General features: G+C 48.4%; 1 pseudogene; it reads right to left on the bottom strand.

The window, feature by feature from the left end:
- The window catches only part of LOC124021073, a 69,552-nt pseudogene that overhangs the window by 40,254 nt on the left and 8,302 nt on the right, over positions 1-20,996 (bottom strand).

Here is a 20,996-nt window from a genome sequence, read left to right as displayed (position 1 = left end):
GACCAGAACCTCTTCAGGGGAGTTAAACCCCCTGAGACCAGAACCTCTTCAGGTCAGTGAAACCCCCTGAGACCAGAACCTCTTCCTGTCAGTGAAACCCCCTGAGACCAGAACCTCTTCCTGTCAGTTAAACCCCCTGAGACCAGAACCTCTTCAGGTCAGTGAAACCCCCTGAGACCAGAACCTCTTCAGGTCAGTGAAACCCCCTGAGACCAGAACCTCTTCAGGGGAGTTAAACCCCCTGAGACCAGAACCTCTTCAGGGGAGTTAAACCCCCTGAGACCAGAACCTCTTCAGGTCAGTGAAACCCCCTGAGACCAGAACCTCTTCCTGTCAGTTAAACCCCCTGAGACCAGAACCTCTTCCTGTCAGTTAAACCCCCTGAGACCAGAACCTCTTCAGGTCAGTGAAACCCCATGAGACCAGAACCTCTTCAGGGCAGTTAAACCCCCTGAGACCAGAACCTCTTCAGGTCAGTGAAACCCCCTGAGACCAGAACCTCTTCAGGTCGGTTAAACCCCCTGAGACCAGAACCTCTTCAGGTCGGTGAAACCCCATGAGACCAGAACCTCTTCAGGTCAGTGAAACCCCCTGAGACCAGAACCTCTTCAGGTCGGTTAAACCCCCTGAGACCAGAACCTCTTCAGGTCGGTTAAACCCCCTGAGACCAGAACCTCTTCAGGGGAGTTAAACCCCTTGAGGACCAATAGAGATCTAAAGAGGGCAGCCCCCCCCCCCCCGAACAGCAGCCGTTGGCAGGCAGGTGATTACCACTTAGCGTGGGCTTTATGGTACAGCAGTTCACACCAGTTCAAAGAATTAGCTTCAGACTTCTCCGAAAAATAAAGTCTGGATTATTCTCAAACTCACGTACAGTAATCCTGATTACTTCAGCCCTCTCGCTCATTTTGATGAACTAACAAGGTTTAAGACAGAAACACCAAACACTTCCTAGATCACGTTGGGGCTGACCCAAAACGTGTTCAACAGCTCTGTCCCCAAATACCCTTCTAATATACTACACAGCTCTGTCCCCCAATACCCTTCTAATGTGGTCAACAGCGCTGCCCTGATATACCCTTCTAATATACTATATAGCTCTGTCCCCCAATACCCTTCTAATATACTATATAGCTCTGTCCCCATATACCCTTCTAATATACTATATAGCTCTGTCCCCCAATACCCTTCTAATATACTATATAGCTCTGTCCCCAAATACCCTTCTAATATACTATATAGCTCTGTCCCCCAATACCCTTCTAATATACTACATAGCTCTGTCCCCAAATACCCTTCTAATATACTACATAGCTCTGTCTGGGTTTGGGCAACAAGTGGAAAAGGCAGGGCTGTAGTTCAGGGAGGGTGTCCTGTACATCAAGCTGTCTCACTACAGAAACAGGAGACAGACTAGTGTCCTGTCCAGGGGGTGTCCTGTACATCAAGCTGTCTCACTACAGAAACAGGAGATAGGCTAGTGTCCTGTCCAGGGGGTGTCCTGTACATCAAAGCTGTCTCACTACAAACCCCCCCTGAACTACAGCCCTGAACTACAGCCCTGCCTTTTCCACTTGTTGCCCAAACCCCCCACCCCCCTGAACTACAGCCCTGAACTACAGCCCTGCCTTTTCCACTTGTTGCCCAAACCCCCCTCTACAGCCCTGCCTTTTCCACTCTGTCCCAAATACCCCCTGAACTACAGCCGTGAACTACAGCCCTGCCTTTTCCCCCTTGTTGCAAACCCCCCCTGAACTACAGCCCTGCTTTTCCACTTGCTCTGCCCAAATACCCCCCCTGAACTATAGCCGTAACTACAGCCCTGCCTTTTCCACTTGTTGCCCAAACCCCTCCCTGAACTACAGCCCTGAACTACAGCCCTGAACTACAGCCCTGAACTACAGCCCTGCCTTTTCCACTTGTTGCCCAAACCCCTCCCTGAACTACAGCCCTGAACTACAGCCCTGCCTTTTCCACTTGTTGCCCAAATCCCCCTGAACTACAGCCCTGAACTACAGCCCTGAACTACAGCCCTGCCTTTTCCACTTGTTTCCCAAACCCCTCCCTGAACTACAGCCCTGAACTACAGCCCTGCCTTTTCCACTTGTTGCCCAAACCCCCCTGAACTACAGCCCTGCCTTTTCCACTTGTTGCCCAAACCCCTCCCTGAACTACAGCCCTGAACTACAGCCCTGCCTTTTCCACTTGTTGCCCAAACCCCCCCCTGAACTACAGCCCTGAGACAACTACAGCCCTGCCTTTTCCACTTGTTGCCCAAACCCCCCAACTACAGCCCTGAACTACAGCCCTGAACTACAGCCCTGCCTTATCCACTTGTTGTCCAACCCCCCTCAACTACAGCCCTGAACTACAGCCCTGAACTACAGCCCTGCCTTTTCCACTAGTTGCCCAAACCCCCCTGAACTACAGCCCTGCCTTTTCCACTTGTTGCCCAAACCCCCCGAACTACAGCCCTGCCTTTTCCACTTGTTGCCCAACCCCCCCCTGAACTACAGCCCTGCCTTTTTCACTTGTTGCCCAAACCCCCTCCCTGAACTACAGCCCTGAACTACAGCCCTGCCTTTTCCACTTGTTGCCCAACCCCCCCCCCCCTGAACTACAGCCCTGAACTACAGCCCTGCCTTTTTCACTTGTTGCCCAAACCCCCCCCTGAACTACAGCCCTGCCTTTTCCACTTGTTGCCCAAATCCCCCCTGAACTACAGCCCTGAACTACAGACCTGAACTACAACCCTGCCTTTTCACTTGTTGCCCAACCCCCCTGAACTACAGCCCTGAGCTACAGCCCTGAACTACAGCCCTGAACTACAGCCCTGCCTTTTCCATTTGTTGTCCAAACCCCCCTGAACTACAGCCCTGAACTACAGCCCTGCCTTTTCCACTTGTTGCCCAAACCCCCCTGAACTACAGCCCTGCCTTTTCCACTTGTTGCCCAACCCCCCCCTGAACTACAGCCCTGAACCACAGCCCTGCCTTTTCCACTTGTTGCCCAAACCCCCCCCCCTGAACTACAGCCCTGCCTTTTCCACTTGTTGCCCAAATCCCCCCCTGAACTACAGCCCTGAACTACAGACCTGAACTACAGCCCTGCCTTTTCCACTTGTTGCCCAAACCCCTCCCTGAACTACAGCCCTGAACTACAGCCCTGCCTTTTTCACTTGTTGCCCAAACCCCCCTGAACTACAGCCCTGAACTACAGCCCTGCCTTTTCCACTTGTTGCCAAACCCCCCTGAACTACAGCCCTGAACTACAGCCCTGAACTACAGCCCTGCCTTTTCCACTTGTTGCCCAACCCCCCTGAACTACAGCCCTGCCTTTTCCACTTGTTGCCCAACCCCCCCCTGAACTACAGCCCTGAACTGCCCTGCCTTTCCACTTGTTGCCCAACCCCCCCCCCCCCTGAACTACAGCCCTGCCTTTTCCACTTGTTGCCCAAACCCCCCCCTGAACTACAGCCCTGCCTTTTCCACTTGTTTCCCAAACCCCCTCCCTGAACTACAGCCCTGAACTACAGCCCTGCCTTTTCCACTTGTTTCCCAAACCCCCTCCCTGAACTACAGCCCTCAACTACAGCCCTGAACTACAGCCCTGCCTTTTCCACTTGTTGTCCAAACCCCCCCAGACACAAAATAGTAGCTGGCAAGATGGAGATCTGACCAACTCACTGGACTTGTGGTTAGAGTATCCACCCTGAGATTGGAAGATTGGGAGTTTGACCCCTGGCCGAGTCATACCAAAGACTGGGAAACTGGGACCCAGTGCATCTCTGCTTGACAATCAGCATTAATGAAATAGATTGGGGGTAAATAAGAGATAGACTAGTGTCCTGTCCAGGGGGTGTCCTGTCCAGGGGGTGTCCTGTCCAGGGGGTGTCCTGTCCAGGGGGTGTCCTGTCCAGGGGGTGTCCTGTACATCAAGCTGTCTCACTACAGAAGCAGGAGACAGACTAGTGTCCTGTCCAGGGGGTGTCCTGTACATCAAGCTGTCTCACTACAGGATATAGACTAGTGTCCTGTCCAGGGGGTGTCCTGTACATCAAGCTGTCTCACTACAGGATATAGACTAGTGTCCTGTCCAGGGGGTGTCCTGTACATCAAGCTGTCTCACTACAGGATATAGACTAGTGTCCTGTCCAGGGGGTGTCCTGTACATCAAGCTGTCTCACTACAGGATATAGACTAGTGTCCTGTCCAGGGGGTGTCCTGTACATCAAGCTGTCTCTACAGAAACAGGAGACAGACTAGTGTCCTGTCCAGGGGGTGTCCTGTACATCAAGCTGTCTCTACAGAAACAGGAGACAGACTAGTGTCCTGTCCAGGGGGTGTCCTGTACATCAAGCTGTCTCACTACAGAAACAGGAGACAGACTAGTGTCCTGTCCAGGGGGTGTCCTGTACATCAAGCTGTCTCTACAGAAACAGGAGACAGACTAGTGTCCTGTCCAGGGGGTGTCCTGTACATCAAGCTGTCTCACAGAAACAGGAGACAGACTAGTGTCCTGTCCAGGGGGTGTCCTGTACATCAAGCTGTCTCACTACAGAAACAGGAGACAGACTAGTGTCCTGTCCAGGGGGTGTCCTGTACATCAAGCTGTCTCTACAGAAACAGGAGACAGACTAGTGTCCTGTCCAGGGGGTGTCCTGTACATCAAGCTGTCTCTACAGAAACAGGAGACAGACTAGTGTCCTGTCCAGGGGGTGTCCTGTACATCAAGCTGTCTCACTAGAAACAGGAGATTCAGACTAGTGTCCTGTCCAGGGGGTGTCCTGTACATCAAGCTGTCTCACTACAGGATATAGACTAGTGTCCTGTCCAGGGGGTGTCCTGTACATCAAGCTGTCTCACTACAGAAACAGGAGACAGACTAGTGTCCTGTCCAGGGGGTGTCCTGTACATCAAGCTGTCTCACAACAGAAACAGGAGACAGACTAGTGTCCTGTCCAGGGGGTGTCCTGTACATCAAGCTGTCTCACAACAGAAACAGGAGACAGACTAGTGTCCTGTCCAGGGGGTGTCCTGTACATCAAGCTGTCTCTACAGAAACAGGAGACAGACTAGTGTCCCCACACAGGGGATGTCCTAACCCAGTTTACATCAACTGACTGGTACAGAATGGAGACAGACTAGGTCCTGTCCCCAGGGGGTCTGTACATCAAGACTGTCTCACACAGACTGGTACAGGATATAGACTAGTGTCCCCACCAGGGGGATGACCTGTACATCAAGCTGTCTCTACAGACTGGTACAGGATGACAGACTAACCCAGTGTCCCCACCAGGGGGTGTCCAGGATGACAGACAAGGTTTATCCCCACACAGACTGGTACAGGATGACAGACTCATCCCCACACAGACTGGTACAGGATATATACAGACTAACCTGTCCAGGTTTATCCTGTACATCAAGCTGTCTCTGGTACAGGGATGACAGACTAACCCAGGTTTCCTGTCCAGGGGGATGACTCCTGGTTTATCCCCATCAAGACTGTCTACAGGATGACAGAAACAGGTTTAGACAGACTGGTACAGGATGACAGACTCCAGGTTTATCCCCACACAGACTGGTACAGGATGACAGACTGTTTATCCCCACACAGACTGGTACAGGATGAGACTAACCCAGTTTATCCCCACACAGACTGGTACAGGATGACAGACTAACCCAGGTTTATCCCCACACAGACTGGTACAGGATGACAGACTAACCCAGGTTTATCCCCACCAGACTGGTACAGGATGACAGACTAATCAAGCTGTCCACACAGACTGGATACAGACTAGGGGGGATGACAGACTCCTGGTTTATCCCCACACAGACTGGTCACTGACAGAAACAGGTTTATCCCCACAGACTGGTGGATGACAGACTCCAGGGGTGTCCCCACACAGACTGGTACAGGATGACAGACTGTCTTATCCCCACACAGACTGGTACAGGATGACAGACTAGTTTCCCCACCAGACTGGGGATGTCCTGTTTACATCAAGACTGTCTCAGACTAACAGAAACAGACTGGTACAGGATGACAGACTAACCCAGGTTTCCCCACACAGACTGTCAGGATGACAGTCCCAGGTTTATCCCCATCAAGACTGTCTCTGACAGAAACAGGTTTATCCCCACACAGACTGGACAGGATGACAGACTGTCCAGACTGGTACAGGATGACAGTAACATCAAGTTGTCTCACAACTGGTACAGGATGACAGACTAACCCAGTTTATCCCCACACAGACTGGTACAGGATGACAGACTAACCCAGGTTTACCCCATCAAGACTGTCTCAGGATGACAGAAACAGGTTTAGACAGACTGGTGTCCTAACCAGGGGGTGTCCTGTACATCACAGACTGGTACAGGATGACAGACAACAGAAACAGACTGGTACAGGATGACAGACTTCATGTTTATCCCCACACAGACTGGTGATTAGGATGACAGACTAACCCAGGTTTATCCCCACACAGACTGGTAAGGATGACAGACTAACCCAGGTTTATCCCCACTGCAGACTGGTACAGGATGACAGACTGTTTATCCCCACTACACCTGGTGAGGATGACTTATTCCATTAGCCAGGGAGACTGGTCCTGACAGACTCACCAGGTTTATCCCCACACAGACTGGTACAGGATGACAGACTAACCCAGGTTTATCCCCACACAGACTGGTACAGGATGACAGACTAACCCAGGTTTATCCCCACACAGACTGGTACAGGATGACAGACTAACCCAGGTTTATCCCCACACAGACTGGTACAGGATGACAGACTAACCCAGGTTTATCCCCACACAGACTGGTACAGGATGACAGACTAACCCAGGTTTATCCCCACACAGACTGGTACAGGATGACAGACTAACCCAGGTTTATCCCCACACAGACTGGTACAGGATGACAGACTAACCCAGGTTTATCCCCACACAGACTGGTACAGGATGACTGGTAGACTAACCCAGGTTTATCCCCACACAGACTGGTACAGGATGACAGACTAACCCAGGTTTATCCCCACACAGACTGGTACAGGATGACAGACTAACCCAGGTTTATCCCCACACAGACTGGTACAGGATGACAGACTAACCCAGGTTTATCCCCACACAGACTGGTACAGGATGACAGACTAACCCAGGTTTATCCCCACACAGACTGGTACAGGATGACAGACTAACCCAGGTTTATCCCCACACAGACTGGTACAGGATGACAGACTAACCCAGGTTTATCCCCACACAGACTGGTACAGGATGACAGACTAACCCAGGTTTATCCCCACACAGACTGGTACAGGATGACAGACTAACCCAGGTTTATCCCCACACAGACTGGTACAGGATGACAGACTAACCCAGGTTTATCCCCACACAGACTGGTACAGGATGACAGACTGGTTTATCCCCACACAGACTGGATGACAGACTAACCCAGGTTTATCCCCACACAGACTGGTACAGGATGACAGACTAACCCAGGTTTATCCCCACACAGACTGGTACAGGATGACAGACTAACCCAGGTTTATCCCCACACAGACTGGTACAGGATGACAGACTAACCCCACCAGGTTTACAGACTCCCCACACAGACTGGTACAGGATGACAGACTAACCCAGGTTTATCCCCACACAGACTGGTACAGGATGACAGACTAACCCAGGTTTATCCCCACACAGACTGGTACAGGATGACAGACTAACCCAGGTTTATCCCCACACAGACTGGTACAGGATGACAGACTAACCCAGGTTTATCCCCACACAGACTGGTACAGGATGACAGACTAACCCAGGTTTATCCCCACACAGACTGGTACAGGATGACAGACTAACCCAGGTTTATCCCCACACAGACTGGTACAGGATGACAGACTAACCCAGGTTTATCCCCACACAGACTGGTACAGGATGACAGACTAACCCAGGTTTATCCCCACACAGACTGGTACAGGTATGGATGACAGACTAACCCAGGTTTATCCCCACACAGACTGGTACAGGATGACAGACTAACCCAGGTTTATCCCCACACAGACTGGTACAGGATGACAGACTAACCCAGGTTTATCCCCACACAGACTGGTACAGGTATGGATGACAGACTAACCCAGGTTTATCCCCACACAGACTGGTACAGGATGACAGACTAACCCAGGTTTATCCCCACACAGACTGGTACAGGATGACAGACTAACCCAGGTTTATCCCCACACAGACTGGTACAGGTATGGATGACAGACTAACCCAGGTTTATCCCCACACAGACTGGTACAGGATGACAGACTAACCCAGGTTTATCCCCACACAGACTGGTACAGGATGACAGACTAACCCAGGTTTATCCCCACACAGACTGGTACAGGTATGGATGACAGACTAACCCAGGTTTATCCCACACAGACTGGTACAGGATGACAGACTAACCCAGGTTTATCCCACACAGACTGGTACAGGATGACAGACTAACCCAGGTTTATCCCCAGACTGGTACAGGATTTTATCCCCACACAGACTGGTACAGGATGACAGACTAACCCAGGTTTATCCCCACACAGACTGGTACAGGTATGGATGACAGACTAACCCAGGTTTATCCCCACACAGACTGGAAGAGGTATGGATGACAGACTAACCCAGGTTTATCCCCACACAGACTGGTAAGGATGACAGACTAACCCAGGTTTATCCCCACACAGACTGGTACAGGATGACAGACTAACCCAGGTTTATCCCCACACAGACTGGTACAGGATGACAGACTAACCCAGGTTTATCCCCACACAGACTGGTACAGGTATGGATGACAGACTAACCCAGGTTTATCCCCACACAGACTGGTACAGGTATGGATGACAGACTAACCCAGGTTTATCCCCACACAGACTGGTACAGGATGACAGACTAACCCAGGTTTACCCCCACACAGACTGGTACAGGATGACAGACTAACCCAGGTTTATCCCCACACAGACTGGTACAGGATGACAGACTAACCCAGGTTTACCCCCACACAGACTGGTACAGGATGACAGACTAACCCAGGTTTATCCCCACACAGACTGGTACAGGATGACAGACTAACCTCGGCACACTGGACCTTAGCGATGTATCCGTTGTTCTGAAGCTCCATCCAGTTAGCCTCGAACAGCTTGGGCCCAATCAGGAAGTTGAGATCGACGATCTTGTCGTCCTCTCGGACCAGCGTAGCGGTCAGACCCAGCTTACAGTGGGCCTGGACAATGGTCAGAACCCGACGGAACATCTTAGCTACAGGGCGAGACAACGCAGACATTATTAGATAAATGTTTTGGAAACATCACAGAAGTGAGAAACAGATTTTCTGGTGTTCGGTCAGTTAAACTCCTAAAGTTAAACTGAAAATCCCGTCTTCTCATTAAATCGACTGTAGCGGCCGAACGGTTTGGTCTACAAACTATTATGACCCCCCCCCTGTGGAAAGACGAGACTCGAACACAAGAGTCTTGGGAACTCGTCTGAAGCCGGTTCAGCCGATCTGAAAACTTCTGTCTGTAGCGTCCGAACGGTTTGGGCTCCACATTAATACGACCCCTGTCAGGTATACTACTCCCCCTCACCTGTCTCCGTCGTTACGCGTACCTGTCTCCGTCGTTACGCGCACCTGTCTCCGTCGTTACGCGCACCTGTCTCCGTCGTTACGCGTACCTGACTTAACCATGACCCCTGACCCCGTATAGACTCACCTGGGATGGTGTGGACTAACATTAACCCCTCCTAACTTAACCATGACCCCTGACCCTGTATAGACTCACCAGGGATGGTGTGGACTAGACGTAACCCCTCCTAACTTAACCATGACCCCTGACCCCGTATACTCACCAGGGATGGTGAGGACTAACATTAACCCCTCCTAACTTAACCATGACCCCTGACCCCGTATACTCACCAGGGATGGTGAGGACTAACATTAACCCCTCCTAACTTAACCATGACCCCTGATCCCGTATACTCACCAGTGATGGTGAGGACTAACATTAACCCCTCCTAACTTAACCATGACCCCTGACCCCGTATAGACTCACCTGGGATGGTGTGGACTAACATTAACCCCTCCTAACTTAACCATGACCCCTGACCCCGTATAGACTCACCAGGGATGGTGTGCACCTCGTCCAGGATGATGAGACCCCACTCCTGGGACCTCATCCATTCCATCACTCTCTCTGCCTCCCAAGACCTCTTGGTGGTGTGTCCCAACATGCTGTATGTACTGATGGCCACCGAGCAGCCAATCGGCTTCAAAAAAAAAAAAAAAAATCAAACTTCATTTAAAAGTGCATTTTAAAACCGCAACACACTTTGAAACTAAAACATTAACTTGAAATTAATAAATCAAAACAAACAAGAAGCAGTAAAAAGAGATCATTATTTTTTTATTTTTTATTTTACCTTTATTTAACCAGGCAAGTCAGTTAAGATCAAATTCTTATTTTCAATGACGGCCTGGGAACAGTGGGTTAACTGCCTGTTCAGGGGCAGAACGACAGACTTGTACCTTGTCACCTCGGGGGTTTGAACTTGCAACCTTCCGGTTACTAGTCCAACGCTCTAACCACTAGGCTACCCTGCCACACAGAGGCTGTTGAAAGACCGAGTTGAGAAGGGGGGGATTTTAAAAAGCTCAAAACACAGAGGCTGTTGAAAGGCCGAGTTGAGAAGGGGGGGTTTCAAAAAGCTCAAAACAGAGGCTGTTGAAAGACCGAGTTGAGAAGGGGGATTTTAAAAGCTCAAAACACAGAGGCTGTTGAAAGACCGAGTTGAGAAGGGGGATTTTAAAAAGCTCAAAACACAGAGGCTGTTGAAAGACCGAGTTGAGAAGGGGGATTTTAAAAAGCTCAAAACACAGAGGCTGTTGAAAGACCGAGTTGAGAAAGGGGATTTTAAAAAGCTCAATGGTGTTTGCTGCGTCTCTTACCTTGTCCTTGGCATCTGAGGTGAAGCGGCAGATCTGAGAGTCGTCGATGGTCGACCACATCTTAAACTGAGCCTTCCACTGTTCTACTGACACAGAGCTGTTCCCCAGGACCAGGCAGCGCTTACGGACCGTACAGGCTGCCGTTACCCCTACTAGAGACTTCCCCGCACCTGGGGAGAGGAGGAGATGATGGGGAGAGATGGAGGGGGTAGGAGGAGAGATGGGACAGGAGGAGAGATGGAGAGGGGAGAGGAGGAGAGATGGAGGGGAGTAGGAGGAGAGATGGAGGGGGTAGGAGGAGAGATGGAGAGGGGGTAGGAGGAGAGATGGAGGGGGGGGTAGGAGGAGGAGAGATGGAGACAGAAGGAGAGATGGAGAGGGGGAGGAGGAGAGATGGAGGGGAGGAGAGATGGAGGAGGAGGAGGAGATGGAGGGGGTAGTAGGAGGAGAGATGGAGGGGGTAGGGGGTGGAGGAGGAGAGATGGAGGGGGGTAGGAGGAGAGATGGAGGGGGTAGGAGGAGAGATGGAGACAGAAGGAGAGATAGGAGGAGAGATGGAGGGGGGTAGGAGGAGAGATGGAGGGGGTAGGAGGAGAGATGGGAGGAGAGAGATGGAGGGGGTAGGAGGAGAGATGGAGGGGGTAGGAGGAGAGATGGAGGGGGTAGGAGGAGAGATGGAGGGGGTAGGAGGAGAGATGGGGGGGTAGGAGGAAGATGGAAGGAGAGATGGGGGGGTAGGAGGAGAGATGGAGGGGGAGAGATGGAGGGGGTAGGAGGAGAGATGGAGGGGGTAGGAGGAGGATGGGGATGGAAAGGAAGATGAGAGATGGGGGGCAGGAGGAGAGGAGGAGAGGAGGAGAGATGGGGGACAGGAGGAGAGATGGTGGAGAGATAGGAGGGAGATGGAGGGGGGTAGGAGGAGTAATGGGGAGAGGAGGAGAGATGGAGGGGGTAGGAGGAAGAGAGGAGGAGAGATGGAGGGGGATAGGAGGAGTAATGGGGACAGGAGGTGAGATGGAGGGGGATAGGAGGAGTAATGGGGACAGGAGGTGAGATGGAGGGGGATAGGAGGAGTAATGGGACAGGAGGTGAGATGGAGGGGGATAGGAGGAGAGATGGGGACAGGAGGAGAGATGGATGGGTAGGGGGATAGGAGGAGTAATGGAGGGGGTAGGAGGAGAGATGGAGGGGGTAGGAGGGAGTAATGGGGACGGGAGGAGAGATGGAGGGGAGAGGATGGAGGGGGTAGAGGAGAGAGAGATGGAGGGGGGGGATAGGAGGAGTGGAATGGGGACAGGAGGAGAGATGGAGGGGGATAGGAGGAGAGATGGAGGGGGTAGGAGGAGTAATGGGGACAGGAGGAGAGATGGAGGGGAGAGGAAGGAGGAGAGGGAGGAGAGATGGAGGGGGATAGGAGGAGTAATGGGGACAGGAGGAGAGATGGAGGGGGGAGGAGAGATGGAGGAGGAGGAGAGATGGAGGGGGGATAGGAGGAGAGATGGAGGGGGATAGGAGGAGTAATGGGGACAGGAGGAGAGAATACAGTAACAACGATTTAAATACAGTAACAACGATTTAAATACAGTAACAACGATTTAAATACAGTAACAATGATTTAAATACAGTAACAATTAAATGACTTACTACAAGATAAATATGATCACACTATGTGACAATACCGGCACTAATTCATATAACAGCCGACAGACAGTTTTCTCCAATAAGTCCATGGAGCAGACAAGAGACCACAACATGTCTAGACCTGTTTCAACTTCAGCTGTAAGAGCCAAGTGATTTGCTGGGAGGATTTGGAGCAGAGAGCTCAGAGACTGGGCATTCTGGCACGACAAGACCGCAGGACCCCTTACAACGACAAGAGAGCGTTTCGTACACCAAAATGTCAGTCAGGAACCAGATTCCCCAAGTATGGTACTTAACGTCTAATTAAAGGCCTGACCTTCCAAGGCTCTTAGGGTTTCTAGGAATTAGGAGAGGCCTGTTCTGTGAGTAAGAGGTTTAGAGAAAGCCCACTTGATACGGATGGTCATTAAGGCTTTCTAGAAATCTCTAAGGCTGTCCGGAACAACCACAGAAGACATGTTCGTCCTCGTGTAAAGCTCAACGACTCATTGGCCCGTTTCCAGAAGTCATTAACCCTCCAGGTCAGACCGACGCCTCCTGGTTACACCGACGCCCCCTGGTCACACCGACGCCCCCTGGACACACCGACGCCCCCTGGTCGGACCGACGCCCCCTGGTCTCACTGACTCCCCCTGGTCTCACCGCCCCTGGTAACGCCCCCCTGGTCACACCGACGCCCCCTGGTTACTGGTCACCCCGACGCCCCCTGGCCCCTGGTCACACACCGACCCCGGCGCCTCCAGGTCCTGGTCACACCGACGCCCTGGTTACACACACCGACGCCCCCTGGTCTCACTGGTTACACCGACGCCTGGTCACACCGACTCCCCTGGTCACACCGACGGCCCCTGGTCACCCCCTGGACACACCGACGCCCCTGGTAAGACACCTGGTCGGACGCCCCCTGGTCCCCTGGTAACACCGACACACCGCGCCCCTGGTCACACCGACGCCCCTGGTCACACCGACGCCCCCTGGTCACACCGACGCCCCTGGTCACACCGACGCCCCCTGGTCTCACCGACGCCCCCTGGTCACACCGACGCCCCCTGGTCACACCGACGCCCCTGGTTACACCGACGCCCCTGGTCACACAGACAAGAATCTCACCTTCCTACCACCTCTTCTCCCACTCTCTCTCTCCCTCTCTCTCTCCTCCCTCCCCTCCCACGACCCTCTCCTCCCCCCCTCCCACTCTCTCCCCTCTCTCCTCCCCTCCCACTCTCTCTCTCTACCTCCCACTCTCTCTCTCTACCTCCCACTCTCTCTCTCTACCTCCCACTCTCTCTCACTCTCTACCTCCCCTCTCACTCTCTACCTCCCCCTCTCACTCTCTACCCCCCCTCTCACTCTCTACCCCCCTGCTTTACGGAGACATGGCCTCCACCCTCCTCCACCCCTCCCTCTCTCTCTCTCTCTCTACCTCCCCCTCCTCCTCCACCCCCTCCCTCTCTCTCCCCTCCCTCTTACCACAAGGTAGTACGATGACTCCCACAGCCGAGCGGGCTCAGACACCGGCCCCTTACAAACATCTTGCGGAGGCTCTTCTCCTGGTAAGGCCTGAGTACAGCTGTGGCCTTCAGGTCCATGTTGATGTCAGGGTTCACCGTGTCGTTGCGAAGTCGTACTCAGCCAGTAGAGGATACTCCATATTAATACACCTCTTCTGAAGCTCTTCAATCATCTCCTGGAGGGCAGGGAGGATTAGAGGAGACGTGAGAGACAGCGCGTGTGTGTGTGTGTGTGTGTGTGGTAACAACAGAGAGTAAGGAGAGATGGCAGACTGTAAATAGTAGGGCCCACAACTCATTAAGGGGCCACAGAGACCACACTTCATTAAGGGGCCACAGAGACCACACTTCATTAAGGGGCCACAGAGACCACACTTCATTAAGGGGCCACAGAGAACACACTTCATTAAGGGGCCACAGAGAACACACTTCATTAAGGGGCCACAGAGACCACACTTCATTAAGGGGCCACAGAGACCACACTTCATTAAGGGGCCACAGAGACTACACTTCATTAAGGGGCCACAGAGACCACACTTCATTAAGGGGCCCGAGGGCCCACAACTCATTAAGGGGCCACAGGGGGCAACAGAGACCACCAAGCTGTTGTCAGAGGGGCGGGGGCAAAGAGACCACAAGCCGTTGTCAGAGGGGCGGGGGGGGCAACAGAGACCACTATTCATTAAGGGGCCCAGGCCCACAATTCATTAAGGGGCCCGAGGGCCCACAATTCATTAAGGGGCCACAACTCATTAAGGGGCCACAGGGCCCTAATTCATTAAGGGGCCACAGGACCCAAAATTCATTAAGGGGCCACAGGGCCCACACGTTCATTAAGGGGCCACAGGGCCCAAACTTCATTAAGGGGCCACAGGGCCCACACTTCATTAAGGGACCACAGGGCCCACACTTCATTAGAGGGGCCACAGGGCCCACACAGAGGGTTCATTAAAGGGCCACAGGGCCCAACAATTCATTAAGGGGCCACAGGGCCCACAATTCATTAAGGGGCCACAGGGCCCACAATTCATTAAGGGGCCACAGGGCCCACAATTCATAATGGGGCCACGGGGCCCACAATTCATAATGGGGCCACACTTCATTAAGGGGCCACAGGGCCCAACAATTCATTAAGGGGCCACAGGGCCCAACAATTCATTAAGGGGCCACAGGTCCCAAAATTCATTAAGGGGCCACAGGTCCCAAAATTCATTAAGGGGCCACAGGTCTCACAATTCATTAGGGGCCACAGGGCCCACACTTCATAATGGGGCCACAGGGCCCACATCATTCATAATGGGGCCACACTTCATTAAGGGGCCACAGGGCCCAACAAATTCATTAAGGGGCCACAGGGCCCACACTTCATTAAGGGGCCACAGGTCCCACACTTCATTAAGGGGCCACAGGTCCCACAATTCATTAAGGGGCCACAGGGCCCACACTTCATTAAGGGGCCACAGGTCCCACAATTCATTAAGGGGCCACAGGGCCCACAATTCATTAAGGGGCCACAGGTCCCACAATTCATTAAGGGGCCACAGGTCCCACAATTCATTAAGGGGCCACAGGTCCCTGGTTCATTAAGGGGCCACAGGGCACACACAATTCATAATGGGGCCACACTTCATTAAGGGGCCACAGGGCCCAACAATTAATTAAGGGGCCACAGGGCCCACACTTCATTAGGGGCCACAGGTCCCACACTTCATTAAGGGGCCACAGGTCCCACAATTCATTAAGGGGCCACAGGGCCCACAATTAATTAAGGGGCCACAGGTCCCACAATTCATTAAGGGGCCACAGGGCCCACACTTCATAATGGGGCCACAGGGCCCACAATTCATAATGGGGCCACACTTCATTAAGGGGCCACAGGGCCCAACAATTCGTTAAGGGGCCACAGGGCCCACAATTCATTAAGGGGCCACAGGGCCCACAATTCATTAAGGGGCCACAGGGCCCAACACGGTTTCCAAGTCACACAACCAAACCTGTCGGATCTCGAAGGACACGGTCTCGTCTCCTCCTCCTCCTCTTCCTCCTTGTCCATCTGTTCATAGTAGCTGAATATGTCCTCTGGTACCTGGGTGGCTCCTGGCGTATCTGGCCCTCAGGGGCCCCTGCTGACGTGGAGGCCCCTGCTCCGTTGTCCTGGAGGGACTTAGAGATCTGGAAGGGGTTGGAGGTTACATCAGTACAGGCTTTAACATACGCGTGCGTATCTGTGTCTGTGTGTCTGTGTGTCTGTGTGTCGGTGTGTGTCTGTGTGTGTGTGTGTATGCGTGTGTGTGTCTTTGTTATGTCTGTGTGTGTGTGTGTCTGTGTGTGTGTGTGTGTGTGTGTGTGTGTGTGTGTGTGCGTGTGTGTGTGTGTGTGTGTGTGTGTGTGTGTGTGTGTGTGTGTGTGTTGTTAACAGTATATTATTATTTGTTCGCTGTTCGTACCGCTGACTTGCTGTGTACGACCTCAGTGATGAGCTCGGTGTCTGTCCCCTCTGCGGTTCGGAGACGATTTCTCTGATCACACTGTCCTGAAGAAGACGCTGGATCACCTCTGGGAACGCACTCTCCACAAAGTACCTGACACACACACACAACAGTACACACACAGACACACACAGACACACACAGACACACACACAGACACACATTTATTTATTTAACAGTATATTATTATTTATTTATTTAACAGTATATTATTATTTATTTAGACACACACACAGACAGTATATTATAATTTATTTACACACACAGACACACATTTATTTAACAGTATATTATTATTATTTATTATAAATATATATATTATTTATTTAACAGTATTTATTATTTATTTATTTAAATGCACAACAGACATGACACACACAGTGAATACACACAGACATATAACAGACACACATATACACATTGTTGTCACACAGACACATATACATAAAAATGTTTGTCAGTTATATATATACATACATATACGGACAGATATATATATAGATAAATGTGTTGTCATTGATATAAATATATATGTAGATTATTTATATATAAAAGTATATTATTATTATATATATATATATATATAAATGTGTTGTCTTGTTATATATATATATATATATAAATGTGTTTGTCTTGTTATATATATATATATAAATGTGTTGTCTTGTTATATATATATATATAAATAAATGTGTTGTCATATTTATATATTTATTTATTTAAATGTCTTGTTATATATATATATATAAATGTGTTGTCTTGTTATATATATATATAAATGTGTTGTCTTATTATATTTATATATATATATAAATGTTATATATAATATGTGTTGTCTTGTTATATATATATATATATATAAATGTGTTGTCTTGTTATATATATATATATAAATGTGTTGTCTTGTTATATATATATATATAATATATATAAATGTGTTGTCTTGTTATAAATATATATATAATGTGTTTAACAGTCTTGTTATATATAAATATATATATATATATAAATGTGTTGTCTTGTTATAAATATATATAAATATATATATATATAAATGTGTTGTCTTGTATTTATTATTATATAAATGTGTTGTCTATTATTATTTATTTATTTAAAGTATATATTAAAGTATATATATATACAGAGCTATATAGTATATTAGAAGGGTATATCAGGACAGATAAATATATATAAAATGTGTATATAGTATATTAGATAGGGTATATGGGGACAGAGCTATATAGTACATTAGAAGGCTATATGGGGACAGAGCTATATAGTATATTAGAAGGCTATATGGGGACAGAGCTATATAGTATATTAGAAGGTATATCAGGACAGAGCTATATAGTATATTAGAAGGCTATATGGGGACAGAGCTATATAGTATATTAGAAGGGTATTGGGGACAGAGCTATGTAGTATTATTAGAAGGCTATATAGTATATTAGGGGACAGAGCTATATAGTATATTAGAAGGGTATATATTAGGGGGACAGAGCTATATAGTATATTAGAAGGGTATTGGGGACAGAGCTATATAGTATATTAGAAGGGTATATCAGGACAGAGCTATATAGTATATTAGAAGGGTATATCAGGACAGAGCTATATAGTATATTAGAAGGCTATATGGGGACAGAGCTATATAGTATATTAGAAGGGTATATCAGGACAGAGCTATATAGTATATTAGAAGGGTATATCAGGACAGAGCTATATAGTATATTAGAAGGGTATATCAGGACAGAGCTATATAGTATATTAGAAGGGTATTGGGGGACAGAGCTATATAGTATATTAGAAGGGTATATCAGGACAGAGCTATATAGTATATTAGAAGGCTATATGGGGACAGAGCTATATAGTATATTAGAAGGGTATTGGGGGACAGAGCTATATAGTATATTAGAAGGGTATATCAGGACAGAGGTATATAGTATATTAGAAGGGTATATCAGGACAGAGCTATATAGTATATTAGAAGGGTATTGGGGGACAGAGCTATATAGTATATTAGAAGGGTATTAGGGGACAGAGCTATGTAGTATATTAGAAGGGTATTAGGGGACAGAGCTATATAGTATATTAGAAGGGTATTTGGGGACAGAGCTATATAGTATATTAGAAGGGTATTTGTATATATAGATAGGAGGGGACAGAGCTATATAGTATATTAGAAGGGTATTAGGGGACAGAGCTATATAGTATATTAGAAGGGTATTAGGGGTACATTAGAGCTATATAGTATATTAGAAGGGTATTGGGGGACAGAGCTATATAGTATATTAGAAGGGTATTAAGGGACAGAGCTACAGTGCCTTGCGAAAGTATTCGGCCCCCTTGAACTTTGCGACCTTTTGCCACATTTCAGGCTTCAAACATAAAGATATAAAACTGTATTTTATTGTGCAGAATCAACAACAAGTGGGACACAATCATGAAGTGGAACGACATTTATTGGATATTTCAAACTTTTTTAACAAATCAAAAGCTGAAAAATTGGGCGTGCAAAATTATTCAGCCCCTTTACTTTCAGTGCAGCAAACTCTCTCCAGAAGTTCAGTGAGGATCTCTGAATGATCCAATGTTGACCTAAATGACTAATGATGATAAATACAATCCACCTGTGTGTAATCAAGTCTCCGTATAAATGCACCTGCACTGTGATAGTCTCAGAGGTCCGTTAAAAGCTCAGAGAGCATCATGAAGAACAAGGAACACACCAGGCAGGTCCGAGATACTGTTGTGAAGAAGTTTAAAGCTGGATTTGGATACAAAAAGATTTCCCAAGCTTTAAACATCCCAAGGAGCACTCTGCAAGCGATAATATTGAAATGGAAGGAGTATCAGACCACTGCAAATCTACCAAGACCTGGCCGTCCCTCTAAACTTTCAGCTCATACAAGGAGAAGACTGATCAGAGATGCAGCCAAGAGGCCCATGATCACTCTGGATGAACTGCAGAGATCTACAGCTGAGGTGGGAGACTCTGTCCATAGGAAAACAATCAGTCGTATATTGCACAAATCTGGCCTTTATGGAAGAGTGGCAAGAAGAAAGCCATTTCTTAAAGATATCCATAAAAAGTGTTGTTTAAAGTTTGCCACAAGCCACCTGGGAGACACACCAAACATGTGGAAGAAGGTGCTCTGGTCAGATGAAACCAAAATTGAACTTTTTGGCAACAATGCAAAACGTTATGTTTGGCGTAAAAGCAACACAGCTCATCACCCTGAACACACCATCCCCACTGTCAAACATGGTGGTGGCAGCATCATGGTTTGGGCCTGCTTTTCTTCAGCAGGGACAGGGAAGATGGTTAAAATTGATGGGAAGATGGATGGAGCCAAATACAGGACCATTCTGGAAGAAAACCTGATGGAGTCTGCAAATGACCTGAGACTGGGACGGAGATTTGTCTTCCAACAAGACAATGATCCAAAACATAAAGCAAAATCTACAATGGAATGGTTCAAAAATAAACATATCCAGGTGTTAGAATGGCCAAGTCAAAGTCCAGACCTGAATCCAATCGAGAATCTGTGGAAAGAACTGAAAACTGCTGTTCACAAATGCTCTCCATCCAACCTCACTGAGCTCGAGCTGTTTTGCAAGGAGGAATGGGAAAAAATGTCAGTCTCTCAATGTGCAAAACTGATAGAGACATACCCCAAGCGACTTACAGCTGTAATCGCAGCAAAAGGTGGCGCTACAAAGTATTAACTTAAGGGGGCTGAATCATTTTGCACGCCCAATTTTTCAGCTTTTGATTTGTTAAAAAAGTTTGAAATATCCAATAAATGTCGTTCCACTTCATGATTGTGTCCCACTTGTTGTTGATTCTTCACAAAAAAATACAGTTTAAAATCTTTATGTTTTATATCTTTATGTTTTATATCTTTATGTTTGAAGCCTGAAATGTGGCAAAAAGTCGCAAAGTTCAAGGGGGCTGAATAATTTCGCAAGGCACTGTAGATATTAATGAGTTGTTTCAGCCTAAAGGTTGTGTTTATATATATATATATTAATGTGTTGTTTCAGCCTAAAGGTTGTGTTTATATATATATATATTAATGAGTTGTCTCAGCCTAAAGGTTGTGTTTATATATATATATATTAATGAGTTGTTTCAGCCTAAAGGTTGTGTTATATATATATATATTAATGTGTTGTTTCAGCCTAAAGGTTGTGTTTATATATATATATATTAATGTGTTGTTTCAGCCTAAAGGTTGTGTTTATATATATATATATTAATGAGTTGTTTCAGCCTAAAGGTTGTGTTTATATATATATATATTAATGAGTTGTTTCAGCCTAAAGGTTGTGTTTATATATATATATATATAATGTATTGTGTTCAGCCTAAAGGTTGT

This window comes from Oncorhynchus gorbuscha, unplaced genomic scaffold (assembly GCF_021184085.1).
Source record: "Oncorhynchus gorbuscha isolate QuinsamMale2020 ecotype Even-year unplaced genomic scaffold, OgorEven_v1.0 Un_scaffold_1037, whole genome shotgun sequence".
NCBI classification, from domain to species: domain Eukaryota; kingdom Metazoa; phylum Chordata; class Actinopteri; order Salmoniformes; family Salmonidae; genus Oncorhynchus; species Oncorhynchus gorbuscha.
This window is presented reverse-complemented; position numbering and strand designations above follow the sequence as displayed.